The following is a 13,168-nucleotide window of genomic DNA, read 5'->3' as shown; positions in this document are numbered from 1 at the left end:
TTTTTATTTTACACCTGTCTAAAAACATGTGGTTTTGGTGGTGAGGACAAGTTTGACCCTTTTGAGCTTCCATATAAACCCAGAGCTCAGAGAATCAGTTAGTTTTAGCTGAACAGGAGCACAAGGGAGAAAATGTTTGGATGTGTTGTTGCAGAAAAACTGAGGTTGAGGCTGTTCCAACAGTAAAAGGAGGAAACCATGCAAGAGTAAAGGCCCTTTTATGCTCCCTTATATACGTAAATAGCGACGTCCGGTTCAAATTTTATCATATGTTGCCATCCCCTTACTACATGTTCTGCATCAAGCATAAATGGGCCTTTAAAGTAATCCTCCAACTCTCTGGACTTTCTCTCTACAGCCTTCTTTAAAAGAGTTTTCCCCTGCACGTCGTCTGACCTTCTACACCACTGCTGAAATAGAGACATTTGGTCACCAAAAAAAAATGAACTACAGGACCGTCTCTAACCTCCTTTTTAAGCACAGTAAAACAAAACTCTGGTTTGTCAACAGATTCTTGGCCTTTAACAACTGTTTTAATTGATTTTCAGTCAGGATTTGGACCACTTCTCTGAAACTGTTCTAGTCAAAGTCTTAAACAACATCCATCTAAAGACAGACAGTGGTAGAAGTTCAGTTTTGGTCCTGTTAGATCTCAGACCTGCTTTTGACACAGTCGACCAGAACATCCATTCAGACCAACTGGAAAGCTGAGTGAGAATCTCTGGAAAAGCCTGTTCGTCATCTGTTTTCAGTAGCCTTGATTGTTGTGGAGGTTTTACAGGTTTCTCTAAACAAAGACAGCTGCCACTAGTCCAAAATGCTGCTGCTCGTGTCCTCACAAAGACCAGAAAGAGGGAACATACCACTCACACCTTTACACTATTCTATTCTACAGTCATTTAGCAGACGCTTTTATCCAAAGCAACTTACATCTGAAAGTAAGAACAACACAAGCAAGAATTCAAACAGGAGGGGACGTCATAATAAGTGGTAGTCAGACTGCTGTGAGTCCAGTTGGACCCAAGTGCTGTCATGTAGTGCTAGAGGCAGTGCTTTTCTTTAGTCCTTTTTTTAAAGATCACAATTTCATCACACAATATCATCTTGGGCATAAGTGCATGCAGCTTATTCAGTGCTGAGTTGAGCCAAAGAGCTGGACAAGTCTTTAGAGTAGAAGAGTTAAACTAAGTGCAGAAATGCTCCTTAAACAGCTGAGTCTTTAGTTTGCTCTTAAACGTGGATAAGGACTCTGCGGATCGGACAGAGTTTGGTAGATTGTTCCACCACCAGGGAACAACAGAGGAGAAGGGTGTAGCTACTGATTTTACTCCATGTTGTGGTGGGAGCACTAGTTCTGGTCCAGAACATAGATCTGATCTGCTGATGCCATATGAGCCACTGAGACTCCAAGATTATCCGAGTAGTGTTAATTTCGTTAACGAAAACTAAATGAAAATATTTTCGTCAACGCACATTTTGCACCGGCCGAAAACTAGACTAGACGAAACTAAGACCCCCATTAATAAACAATAACTGTGACTAAAGCAGAATGGATTTTCATGGACTAATAAAGACGACACAAAAATGTAGTTCACTAAATAAAAGATGGACTAAAACCTATTGACATTTTAGTTCACAAAGACAAGACAAAAATTATACTATTATACGATATGATTTTGTCAAATCCTGTCTTGCAGCGGGCAGGTTTACAAACACAAGGGACAGACAGGAGGTGGATTCACAGAGAATAATTAAAAGGTTGCCAGAGTTTAGTGATATCAAAATGGGGTTCCAAGCTAAACAAGGTTGGGAACCACTGCTCTAGTAGTTTGCATCCCAGTGTATTTATTTGGTGACAAAAAATGCTGTTCTGTTTGTCTTCAGATTACCATGACAAGGATATTTGACCTGAACTGGCATCTATATTAATATAAATAAATGCATGTAAACATAAAAATGCCTGCAATTATTTCTGCATAAAATAAAATAGTTATGTTTTAAGTATAAGTTTTAAATGGATTGTTAAATGTAGTTAAACAAAGTTAAACTTCATTAAACAATGTTCAACATTATCTGCTGCCAAAAAAAGTAAAAGGGTAAAATGATTGTCCTGACTAAAACTAGACTAAAATGTTGACAGTTTTTGTAGACAAAAAAAAAAATTATGTTTTCTTGGACTAAAATAAAGACTAAAGTGCTCGACTTATAGTTGACTAAAACTTGACTAAATAAAAATGAGATGAGGTTGACTAAATGTGATACAAACTAATAAGCGCAACTGAAACTGGACTAAAACTGAGACTAAATTTAAAAATGGCTGATATCCGAGTCAATCCCGAGAGTTGAAACTAAACATTTTGTTTCTCTGCTCCTGATATCTGGAACTAAGTAGCAGAAAACCGGAATTCTGGCCAAAACCTTAGTTCTGGTAAAACACATCTGAAAATTGTGTGGAATGCTTTTTGAATAAAGTCTGTGCTCCACACACAAGGGTTTTTTTTTTTCTTTTTTTTCTTTGTTTTAGTTTTAATATTATGTGGGATCTAGTGTACTTGTATAGCAGGTAGGTGAGAAAGTGGGTCAGGGAGATTCTGGGACTGAACCTGGACTGGCTGCATCAGGAGGCTGGAGCCTCTCTCGTTATGGCGGCTGCTATATCAGGTGAACTAAACACAGAACCCACAGCAGCGTTCATCTACAACAAAGCAAGTTGTTTCTTTCCGTCTGGTAACCTGCTCTGATCTGATACTTCCACCACTGGTAAAAAGTCCAACAATTTTCCGCCTCCAAACCAAGGTCAGGAGGCAGAGACAAGGCGATTACTTCCTGGCTAAAACAGCAGCTAGCTTCAGGGTTAGCTCCCTTCATGTTACCCAGCAGTAGTGAAGCAGACATGGGACTCCTGTGTGGTGTTTATTAAAATGGTACCTGTTTATATAGCACTTTACTGTACCTGGGATGATACCCAAAGCACTTTACATCATACCGTACTTCACATTCACCCATTCACACAATGATGGCAGAAGCTGCCATGCAAGGCGCTCAACCACAACCCATCAGGAGCTATTAGGGGTTTGGTGTCTTGCCCAAGGACACCTCAACATGAACTCGACTTGGACAAGGATCAAACCACCAACCCTCGGGTTACAAGACAACCGCTCTATACTTTGCTGAGCCACTCTGCTCCTTTATTGCTAAAGCTGGTAGCAAAACATTCACAGCTAAACAGGAAGTTTCCCACAGCAACTCCATCTCAGACCTGCTCTGTGTGTCAGACCAGCTGATGTGCTGTAGGCTCCCTCATGATACCTACAATAAAGGCTACATGTCTCAACCGCGTTGTTTGCCTATGGAGTTGAACGTCAGCACTGGCAGCCATCTTGCCACAGTCAGCTCGCTCACTCATTACATTGTTTTAATGGTGCGTGCACTCCAATTTTACAGCGATTGTTTTTTAGTTTGGTTTGTTATAAATGTCCTAGATGTAGCTGTGACAATGCATACTTATGAATAATAATCATGAATAATGATAACAAATAACTATAACCAAAGACTCTAGAGCGGAGCTTTAACCATGGACCTCCATATGAAAATAAACAGGTGAAATGAATATACACATGCACAAGGTATTTTTTTTAATCAATATTTCGGCTACTGAAACTCAGCGTACAGAATGACAACATGATATATTTGAATATTTAAAATATAAAATAATTTGATTTTTTTACATGTTTAGTTTAAGCATGCAATATTTCAAATTATTTTATTATATTAGTAATATTTATATTATCATAAATTATAATACATTTATAAAACATTATTCTCATTATTCAGTTCAGTGTCCATAACATCCTGGACATAAAAGCGACATTTATTTGTAATACAAAATGGGTACAAGATTTACAAATATACATGAAAGAATGCAGCTTGTTGAAACCCCCACCCTGTACAGAGAACTAGACTATAGAAGGGATTTACTCATGGATGTCAGAGATAAAAACAGATGTAAGTGAAACAGTGGAATTGAATTTAACGCTAAAAAAGGCTCAGAGTTTCACTGATATACAATTAAATGACGCAGCTTAAGATTTAACCAGACAGATACACAGGGCATCAGCGTGAGAGAGAAAGTACAAGCTCTTGTAAAACAAAATTGGAAAGAAAATAAATAAATAATAAAAAACAGCCAAAAAAAACATGGCTTGGCTAAAACCTTTTGAAAAGGACTGTTTTGTGGTGCTTCTGGTGCATGTTGTTTCTCTGTAAGCTAAGTGGAGCCATCTTGGCGATGTGGTGCAGCCTTAGCTTAAAAAACAGGGACACAACGAATGTCAGCAGCATGTGGTTGTTACTGTCTACGCCATGCTATGTGCAGCCGATGTGCTCCTTGAGCAAAAACACATCCTCCGACCCGATCCTCTTCCGTACCATGTACAGGACCTCCAGGAGTCTGATGGGCTGTGATTGGCTGGAACTTGCTGATGTCTGGCGAATGAGCTGCTCTACTGCTCTGATGAGCTTTGCTGTGCCTTCTGATGGAGAACACACAACTATGCTGCACATCTAAGTAATTTTTCAAAGACAAAAGCTGCAATTTCAACATGTTCAAGTATCCAGAATTATAGCCACATTAATAACTTTTGTAAGACACCAAACCGTTTGTAAATCCTTCAAGATTTCAGTGAAGTAAGAGAATTTGCGTTTGTGTAGACCACTTACCTTTCCTCAGATGCCACAAATCCCACGAGAGAGCAAGCCTGCGGCAAGATGGCAGCGAGGACGTTTGAAACGCCGCCATAAAACATCTCTTGTAGATATCTATGGGCTCTCTCTTTCTGCCTCTAGTTCTTTCTTTAAGGGGCCACGCTGTTCTTTTAACACAGTGCTGATAACAGCACCATGTCTCAGAGCATTGAGACATAACTCTCATCCAAACAAAACCAGGCCATTTTTTTAAAAATAGCCGTCCACTTTGTTTGACGTTTCGACTGATCGGTTAGTTGTGCATATACCCAGAGTTTTTCTTTTAGACTTTATATCTCACATTTACATTGACACTACTGAACTTTTGCAGTTTTCTCAGTGACACACCCCTGTTAACGGCTCATTCAGCATCCATCTTGCATCCTACCTGTACTGTCAGTTCTCTCCAGTCAGGAAAAGACTCTTGTCTTATCTCTTGTTTTATCTCTTTCTCGCTTAATGACTTCTTCTTTCTTCCTCCACAGGCTACGGAGGCTCAACATGGATTCGAGGATACTCTGCAACTTTTATAGATGCACTATAGAAAGTATCCTGACTGGCTGCATCACCGCCTTGTACAGCAGCTCCACTGCAAGTCTCTACAGAGGGTGGTGAAAACTGCTCAGCACATCATCAGGACAGTCCTGTCATCCATGGAGGACCTCTACACCCAGCGGTGTAGGAGGAAAGCCACCCCAGTCACAAACTGTTTTGTCTGCTACTGTCTGGCCGCAGCATTCAAGCCGTACCACCAGGCTCAGGGGCAACTTCATACCGCAGGTCATAAGACTTCTAAATGCTGTCAGCAGCGACGCCACCTTTAAATAATAGCACCCTCTTATTGCTTATTATATATTTTATTGAATAACTTATTTGTAGTATTCTTGCTTTTTGTATTTGACTTTTTTCATGTGGTTTTTATTCTCTTTAGCATTGTTAGGAGAGCCTGGGATCTAAGAATTTCACTGCCAATGATTAGTGATGTCATTTTTGTGCAATGAAAATAAAAATTCATTAATGAATTCATTCATTAATTATTTAATTCATTGGTTTCTTAGCTGAATCAATGTAATGTACACATTCAAAATGGCCGGTGTGTTTCTTTCCGTTTGCTAGTGTGTGACGTGTGTGTAAAGCGAAACTCAGGTGCAACGTCAAGCAGCTTCGGTTTTCTGTTGTTTGGAATGGATTACATCTTTTTCTTTGTTTTGTTTGTTTGCTTTTGTTCTCTCACTCACCAGTGTTTTCAAGTGTCCTGAGGCCTGTACTACGAAGCTGGATTTTCTCTTATCAGGGTAACTTCAGGGTTAACTCTGGGTTTTCTGGACTACTACGCTGGTTCACTTCTTACCAAGCTGTATCACCACAGCAACAGACGCTGAACGGCTAACCTGCTCCAGAGTATAAAAGCGCCACCTCCTGACCAATCAGATCTCATTAAAAATGGCCTGCTCATTTTAGAAGATCCGGTTGACGTTGGTGCATGGATAGTGAGAGGAGCGCTTAGGAGAAAGAGTCTTTAGGGACAGATCCAACCCGTTGGACTCTCCTGATGACATACTGCACGAAACGTACAGATTTTCAACAAATGGGCTGAGATACATACGTCAGCTGAATATCAGATGAATTGTGCTCCTTTCATCCATACAACAGATACAGTAATAAAGCCTTGCCACTGACCGCTCTGAACTATGTTTTTATATTTGTTCTTTACTTGCTCCAAAGTCCTTTTAGCTCCACTGGGGTTGCTTCTGAAATGGAGGTTATTAATAGTAATAATTCTTTTTCACACACGACATAAGTACAGAACCATAGAGTTATGGAAGGTGTAACTATCCGTGCATTCATGGTGGAGGAATTGATATTTCAACATATAACGCGCTGACATGGGAGCAGATGCTTTAAAGAACTGGGCAATATGACGTAAATAAAGCATTCCCAGAAATGTTTGTGCTGTAACACAGTGATCTGAGTGCTGTCAGTTTATATTGTTCCATTAATTGATATGGGATAATCTGACAAATTTACGCATTAACGGAGTCGACAATTTTCTGCCAGCAGTCCTTCCTGGCTTTTGCTTCAGCAACCGTGTTGCTTTTAGCCTGAATTATATTTTTAAATTGTTTGTATTTTTGAAGAATAATAGTCTGCTCCTCCATGGTAAAACACACTGCTCTGCAGGGTTTGTCCATGTTTGTGATTGGTCAGAACCTCCAAACACCAAACCTTTTATGTGAACGCTCACTAATCTTAATTGGAAAAGTCTGGGTTGAGTTACAGAGTTGATAACTACCTTTGCAGTACAACCTATCCAGATCCTGAATGTCTGGGTAAGTCAACCCAGGTAACAGAGAGAAATCCGGGGTATGTTAATCACGCTTCGTAGTACAGGCCTCTGAAATGATACCAAATGGTGATGTTGACAAATGAGAGTCTTGACCTGTTGGTGTAAACAAGTGTCTACACACTGTAACTAGCAGCCAGATGCCCCTCCTGGGGTACTGTAGCCAGAGGTAGGTCTCCAGGCTGCAATCTTCCTAATTTGTGTTCATAATAGCGTGCCCAATGAGCTGTGTTCAAGCAGGTGGTCTCTGGTCTTGTGTCTCCAGTACCAGACTTGGGGACCCCTGCTGTAAATATATTAACTGGATGTGTACTATAAAATAGTAAAACACTGCTTCTGGTCTCTCTTTAGTATGTTCAGGCTAACCCTTTAGCTTATCCCAGAATAATCACTTTTACCGTTACGCAGTTAACACTAGCAGGTCTATTTAGTCATTTTTTACATTTATGTACACTGGATTAAATAAATACCGGAGGAATCAGTCCCTATACCGCAGTATCATTCCCAGAAATGGAGTAAGAAATCAACACAAAGATATGAACTTATGGAACTGTAACTTGTATTTCCACAATTAATTAAATGCAAAAAAACAAACAAAAACAAAACAAAACCTAACCACTCTGTATCACTTTTTCAGTTTAAAAATTAAATACAAGAACAAACTAAGTCAAGTAGGCTCACTCACCAAAAACACTTAACTAAAACCGCCATATGATTTATCAAATATATAGGAGAAGAGAAAAATAAATAAAAGGTGCAGGCCTGAAGCATTACTCTGGAGTAGTGCAGCCCAAAACTTTATGGTTGGTTAGAAGAAGAAGAAATGAGGTACCTCCAATTGTTGAAGAAACTCTCTTTTGCAACTGGTACCAGAAAAGAAGCCGGAAATGATGGATGCTGGTCCCAAGAGTGGCTTGCTCTGTGCAGACTTTGATCTCCAAATTTGGTCCTTATCTGGTTGCACTGACAGCTGCTAGACTTCTCAAGAGTCCACTTCGGAAGCGTAATAATACTGGATGGAAGCTGGGTTAGCTTCTGGCGGTTAACAGTCTGCCACACTGGTGTCATCAAGCTGAGATGAAGCATATTTGAACAACCGTGTGTTATCTTCAAGTGGAAGTAGCATCAGCTGTCCAAACATATGTGTTCAGTGTCTTTCTCACAACTGATTAGAAGAGAGTCTAGAACAGGGGTGCCCAAGTTCAGTCCTCAAGATCTGCTATCCTAGAACTTTTAGATGCAACCATAGACTGTATATAAAAGATAGATGGAGCCTCCGTGACGTCACCCGTAGGTTTCATAAGAGCAAAAGTGAAGCTTGTCGGGCGGTTCTTATCATTGCCAGCATCAGGGCTGCCGTAGCTTCCAGAAAATACAAAAATGGGCGGAGCTGAGAGGGGACTGTGAAGGTGGGGTGGATGATTGAGGTCTATCAAAATCTGTTGCTAAGAGCTAATAGAGCCAACTCGGATCTAACTTGAGCTAACCAGCTAATAAAGGTAGGCGAGCTAAAGCTTAGGTGCACTGTTAGCCGGCTAAAAACCACGGTTGTGCTGTACTCTCCCTTCTTACTGCAGATATTGGATACATGTCAATCAAAAGGACACACCCCTAATTATGCCGAATTTCAAAATTAAATAACATCCAGACGGATGAGTTAGAAAAAAAGTCCCCCCCCCCTCACAGTTGTCATGAAGGTAAACTTGACCTATTAATCCTAAAATGGATTGTTGTACCAGGCTTTAAACATGTTTATTTCTGCTGTGAAGTTGGCCTTTTTAACATGGGAGTCAATGTTTTGGAACTGCAATTTTTTGCAGTTCCGCATAGACTTCACATTTCACCGTCGGAGGTTGCTGCTCGAATGCAACCCTTCTCCAATACACCTGAATCAAAAAGCTCAGTTCCCTCATTCACATGTCATTCAGCTCTGCAGATGCCTGGAACGAGCCATTCATTTGATTCAGGTGTGTTGGGGAAGGGTTGCATCTAAAAGTTGCAGGATAGTAGATCATGAGGACTGGACTTGGGCACCCCTGTTCTAGAACACCGACTACAAATAATGGATACAAACTTTTACACAGGTTTTGTCATAAAAATTCTCTCTCTAGCTTCTGCTTCGTCTCCACTCTTTCCGTCTCTTTCTGTCCACCAATTAACAACCTACAAAGGTGTCACTCCCTCAGCACTTCCTGTTACTAAGTATTTCAAAGTAAAATAGAATACATAGCATAAACTTTCAAAATAAAACAAATACCTTAAAATCATGAATTTCAGTTCTCTTTTTAAATAATTTAACACATTTACAGTTTTTTAACTATGTAAACATGACAGTAGGAACAATTTATAACAAATGTTTTCAACTCTTCGTTGTTTTTAACCACATACTTTTCAAATTACCATACAAACAGTACAAGACAACATTTTGTATCTGGTTAAATGAGCAAAGTGAATAATATGAAAATTTTGTTTGTGGTTTGTTTTCCTTTACTCTGTTTCCTAACAGAAGTTACAGCATTTAGCATAAACAATCATCAAGAGCAGCCGTATTTTTTTCTTTTCCTGCAAACTCTTGGCATGAATTTGCCCTGACCAATCACAGGGCTCTGACAGCAAACACCAGCTCCATTAAAGCTGCTTCATAAACAAGATGAAGACTCCTACATTCATTGTTGACAAAAATAGCTGAAAATCTTTTTTTTTCTAGATTATCTGCTGAATATTATGTTTAGTGTTCCATCATTTTATGTTTATAAGTATGCACGGTCTGTATATGTTTCATGTGCTAACAATAGCCATCACATTATAATGTGTTAAAGTCCAATTATTTTCAATGACAGCTCTATGCTTTCATAAGAATAAAACTTGGAATATCTGAACACTAAGAAAATAACATTTCAACCGACAGCTTTGGTGAGAAGTGAAAATTTTCAAGTTAAGTTTTTCTTCTCCAGAGTTGTTTCCACAGTATTCCACTCAAAGGCAAAACTTTATATTATTGTTTGTCCGAAGTATGTTGATAGTGATATTGGTATCAAACATTTATCTGCCTTTCACCACCACTTAACCTCTCCTGCTTCCCTTGGCCTCTGCTGGAGAAAGATGCATAAGAGGCCATATCAACACCTAGTTTTGGCAGAAGGTTGCAGCTCTCCCATCCATCATCTTCAGCTTAACCTTGCCTCATCCATCTCCCTCTCAGCACTGAGTTTTTCTCTTAGAGCATCACCATCGTTAGGCCTCGACAATGATGTCCTCACATACAAAAAAGGGTTTTCTGATGGTCCATTTGTTGCATCAGTGTATTACTTTTCACTCATCGCTCTCTTTTCTGTCCTTCAACTGTTAACACATCTAGTTTGTGTTACTCTATTCTAGCTGTTCATGCTGAATTTGACTTCCACACATCAAACTTTGCACTATCATTGTTCAGAGTACCATGAAGATGTTCCTCAACTCTGTGCTCTGACTCACAACAAACCATCTACTGGGCTTCGGGCAGGAGATTTTGGAAGGCAGGTCATTTCTCCGCCATCCTTCCTCTTGGTTGGCCAGCATTCACAGAGCATGGAGGACTCCTGGTCCTGCAGAGAAAACATAATGGAGTGGTGCTACTGAATATTGTGATAGTCGTTCTGGGTAACTATTCCTCAGGAATCAGAATAAATCATCATCAGTGTCAGAAGCAGAACACCTCCTCCATGCCTCACATTTACCATCTGTTCACCTCTTCCACGTCACACAAAGGCACAGTGGTCTGAGTTTCTCTACTTGCTAATGCCTCAACACCTGAATTTATTAATGATTATGTGAAAACAAAATTAATATGATAAAAATGGAACTTACAGTATCCACTACTATTATTTTATAGATATTTGTAGAATAGCTAAAAAAAAAAAAGGTAAAATATAATTTAAATATATTGTATGTGAAAAAAGTGGTGCGTTTTTTTTTTTAAACAAGACATACATTGAAAGGGTGAATACCAATAAAAAAGAATATTATAAAATAAATACATCATTATTGTTAAATATATCCAAAATATTAAGTAAAAAAAGGAAATAAAAGAATGCTGGTTTGACAATAGGCATTAAGGGGTTAATGCCTCATCGTAGTGACACCTCACCCTACATTAACACCCCCACCCCATCCATCCTCCTCCATGTATTTCTCCTTTCTCTGTCTTTCTCTCTCGGGGTTTCCACAGTGACTGTATAATGAGCTGGATGTATGCACATCAGCCAGATGCCAGCAGACAGCCATTAGCTCAAACACGGAGACGGAGACGGAGACGGGACCACCCCCCCAGACCACACCAACACCCTCATCCCCCCCAGTTTCCTGCAGTGTGTGGAACCAGTAAACCTGACCAGTTAAACAGTGAAACAACTAAAATAAGAATTTTCATTTAAACTGTATGAGTATAAAAGTGTTTAAAATTAAATTTATTTTCTCTAAAAACTCAGTGAGACATAAAGTGCCCCCTGAGTCCCTCAGACCCCTGGAGATGGTGCCTTCAATTTGATAAATAAGTGATTAAATTTTAAATAAATGATAAAGTAGCTTAGTTCAGGGGAAAATGGGCCAAATTTTCAATTATGTAGAACTTCTGAATCTCAAAGCTTGTTGTTGGCATTAAAATGAGTGAAATGAAGACTTGATTAGACATACAAGTGTTTTTTATTTCAGCCAGAGGTGGACTTTACCATCAGGAAAACATGGGCAATCACCACCAAGTGTAATGAATGGTGGAGGTGGTGAGGACCCAAACGCATGCAGTCAAGGACAGGATGCAGAATAGTGCAGATGATAGGTTATTCCAAAAAACTCTAACACTTCACATGACATTAACCAAGGCTGGAAACAATAAGAATAACTTATGAAAAACTCTGCCCAACCTTAACTGGGAAACCAGGTGAAACCATGAAGAAACCGGGAGGATCTGACAAGGAGCGACACAAACCCAGGAGTATATATACAAACACGAACAGGTGAAAGGAATCAGCCCAGGTGTCCTAATGAACCTGGAGCCTGAACAGAAGCCCATGATCTACATACAAACTGAAAACATAGTAACCTGATTAACACAAATTCTTAACTTTACTTCAACCTGGAACAAGAACCAAAAACATGATCCTAACAATAACATGGCAAAACCTGCCTAGAACACAAAACCCTTAAAACGACATTATAAACCAAGAACCCTAAAGCCATAATATAAAAAGCCTAGTACACCCCATGATCCCAAGACTAATTTAAACATAAGACCCATGATCATGTCAGGACCCACACATGTCCCATAATCATGACACCAAGACATCCAATTCAACTTACTGCAGGCAAGGTAATTACATTTTTTTGACAGAAAACTATGTATTTGTCTAAATCAGATAAACTAGAAGTGAATTAAAGTGTTGAAATGATGAACAGAAGATAATACTGAAGCTGCTGTATTCACTCTTCATAATAACCCAGAGTTCTGCTCAATAATGTACATGTAAGAGCAGTTGATGACAAGAATAATTTAATAAATAAACGTATGAATAAATACATAAATAATAGGGGTAGAGATATACAAGCAATAATTATAATATGCAAATGAGGAATGAAGAAAGACATGAACAGATCCAGACTCACCTGCAGCACAAAAAGACGTTTGTTACAAACCAACACTTACGTAGAGATGAAGTCAGAACTGGCAAAATATTTCAGCCCACCTGTGACAGCTTAAGAAGACTCCTGAACACGTCTGTCACATGGACCCAATCTGTACCGAAACTACAAATAACCACAGCTACCGACCAAACGGAGGAAGGAATGAGGAAGGTCTTCATTCACCAACTGATCTTACAAACTAATTTGTTCTTTAAGAAGCATCCCTTTACAATACTTTGTACAAAAACTTAATGTGTTTGGAACGTTAGGGTAAAAGGAATTAATAGTTACATTTTTATTAAATACTTTGTCACTCAAACTGAAATGGCCAGTAAAATGCCTGAAAAACATATTAAAACATTCAGTTAACCATCAGTCTGAACAAATGAGAATGACTGCTGTTATTATTTATCTGTTCTATTGATT

Source organism: Melanotaenia boesemani, chromosome 3, assembly GCF_017639745.1.
Source record: "Melanotaenia boesemani isolate fMelBoe1 chromosome 3, fMelBoe1.pri, whole genome shotgun sequence".
NCBI classification, from domain to species: Eukaryota; Metazoa; Chordata; class Actinopteri; order Atheriniformes; family Melanotaeniidae; genus Melanotaenia; species Melanotaenia boesemani.
Note: the sequence above shows the minus strand (reverse complement) of the source record.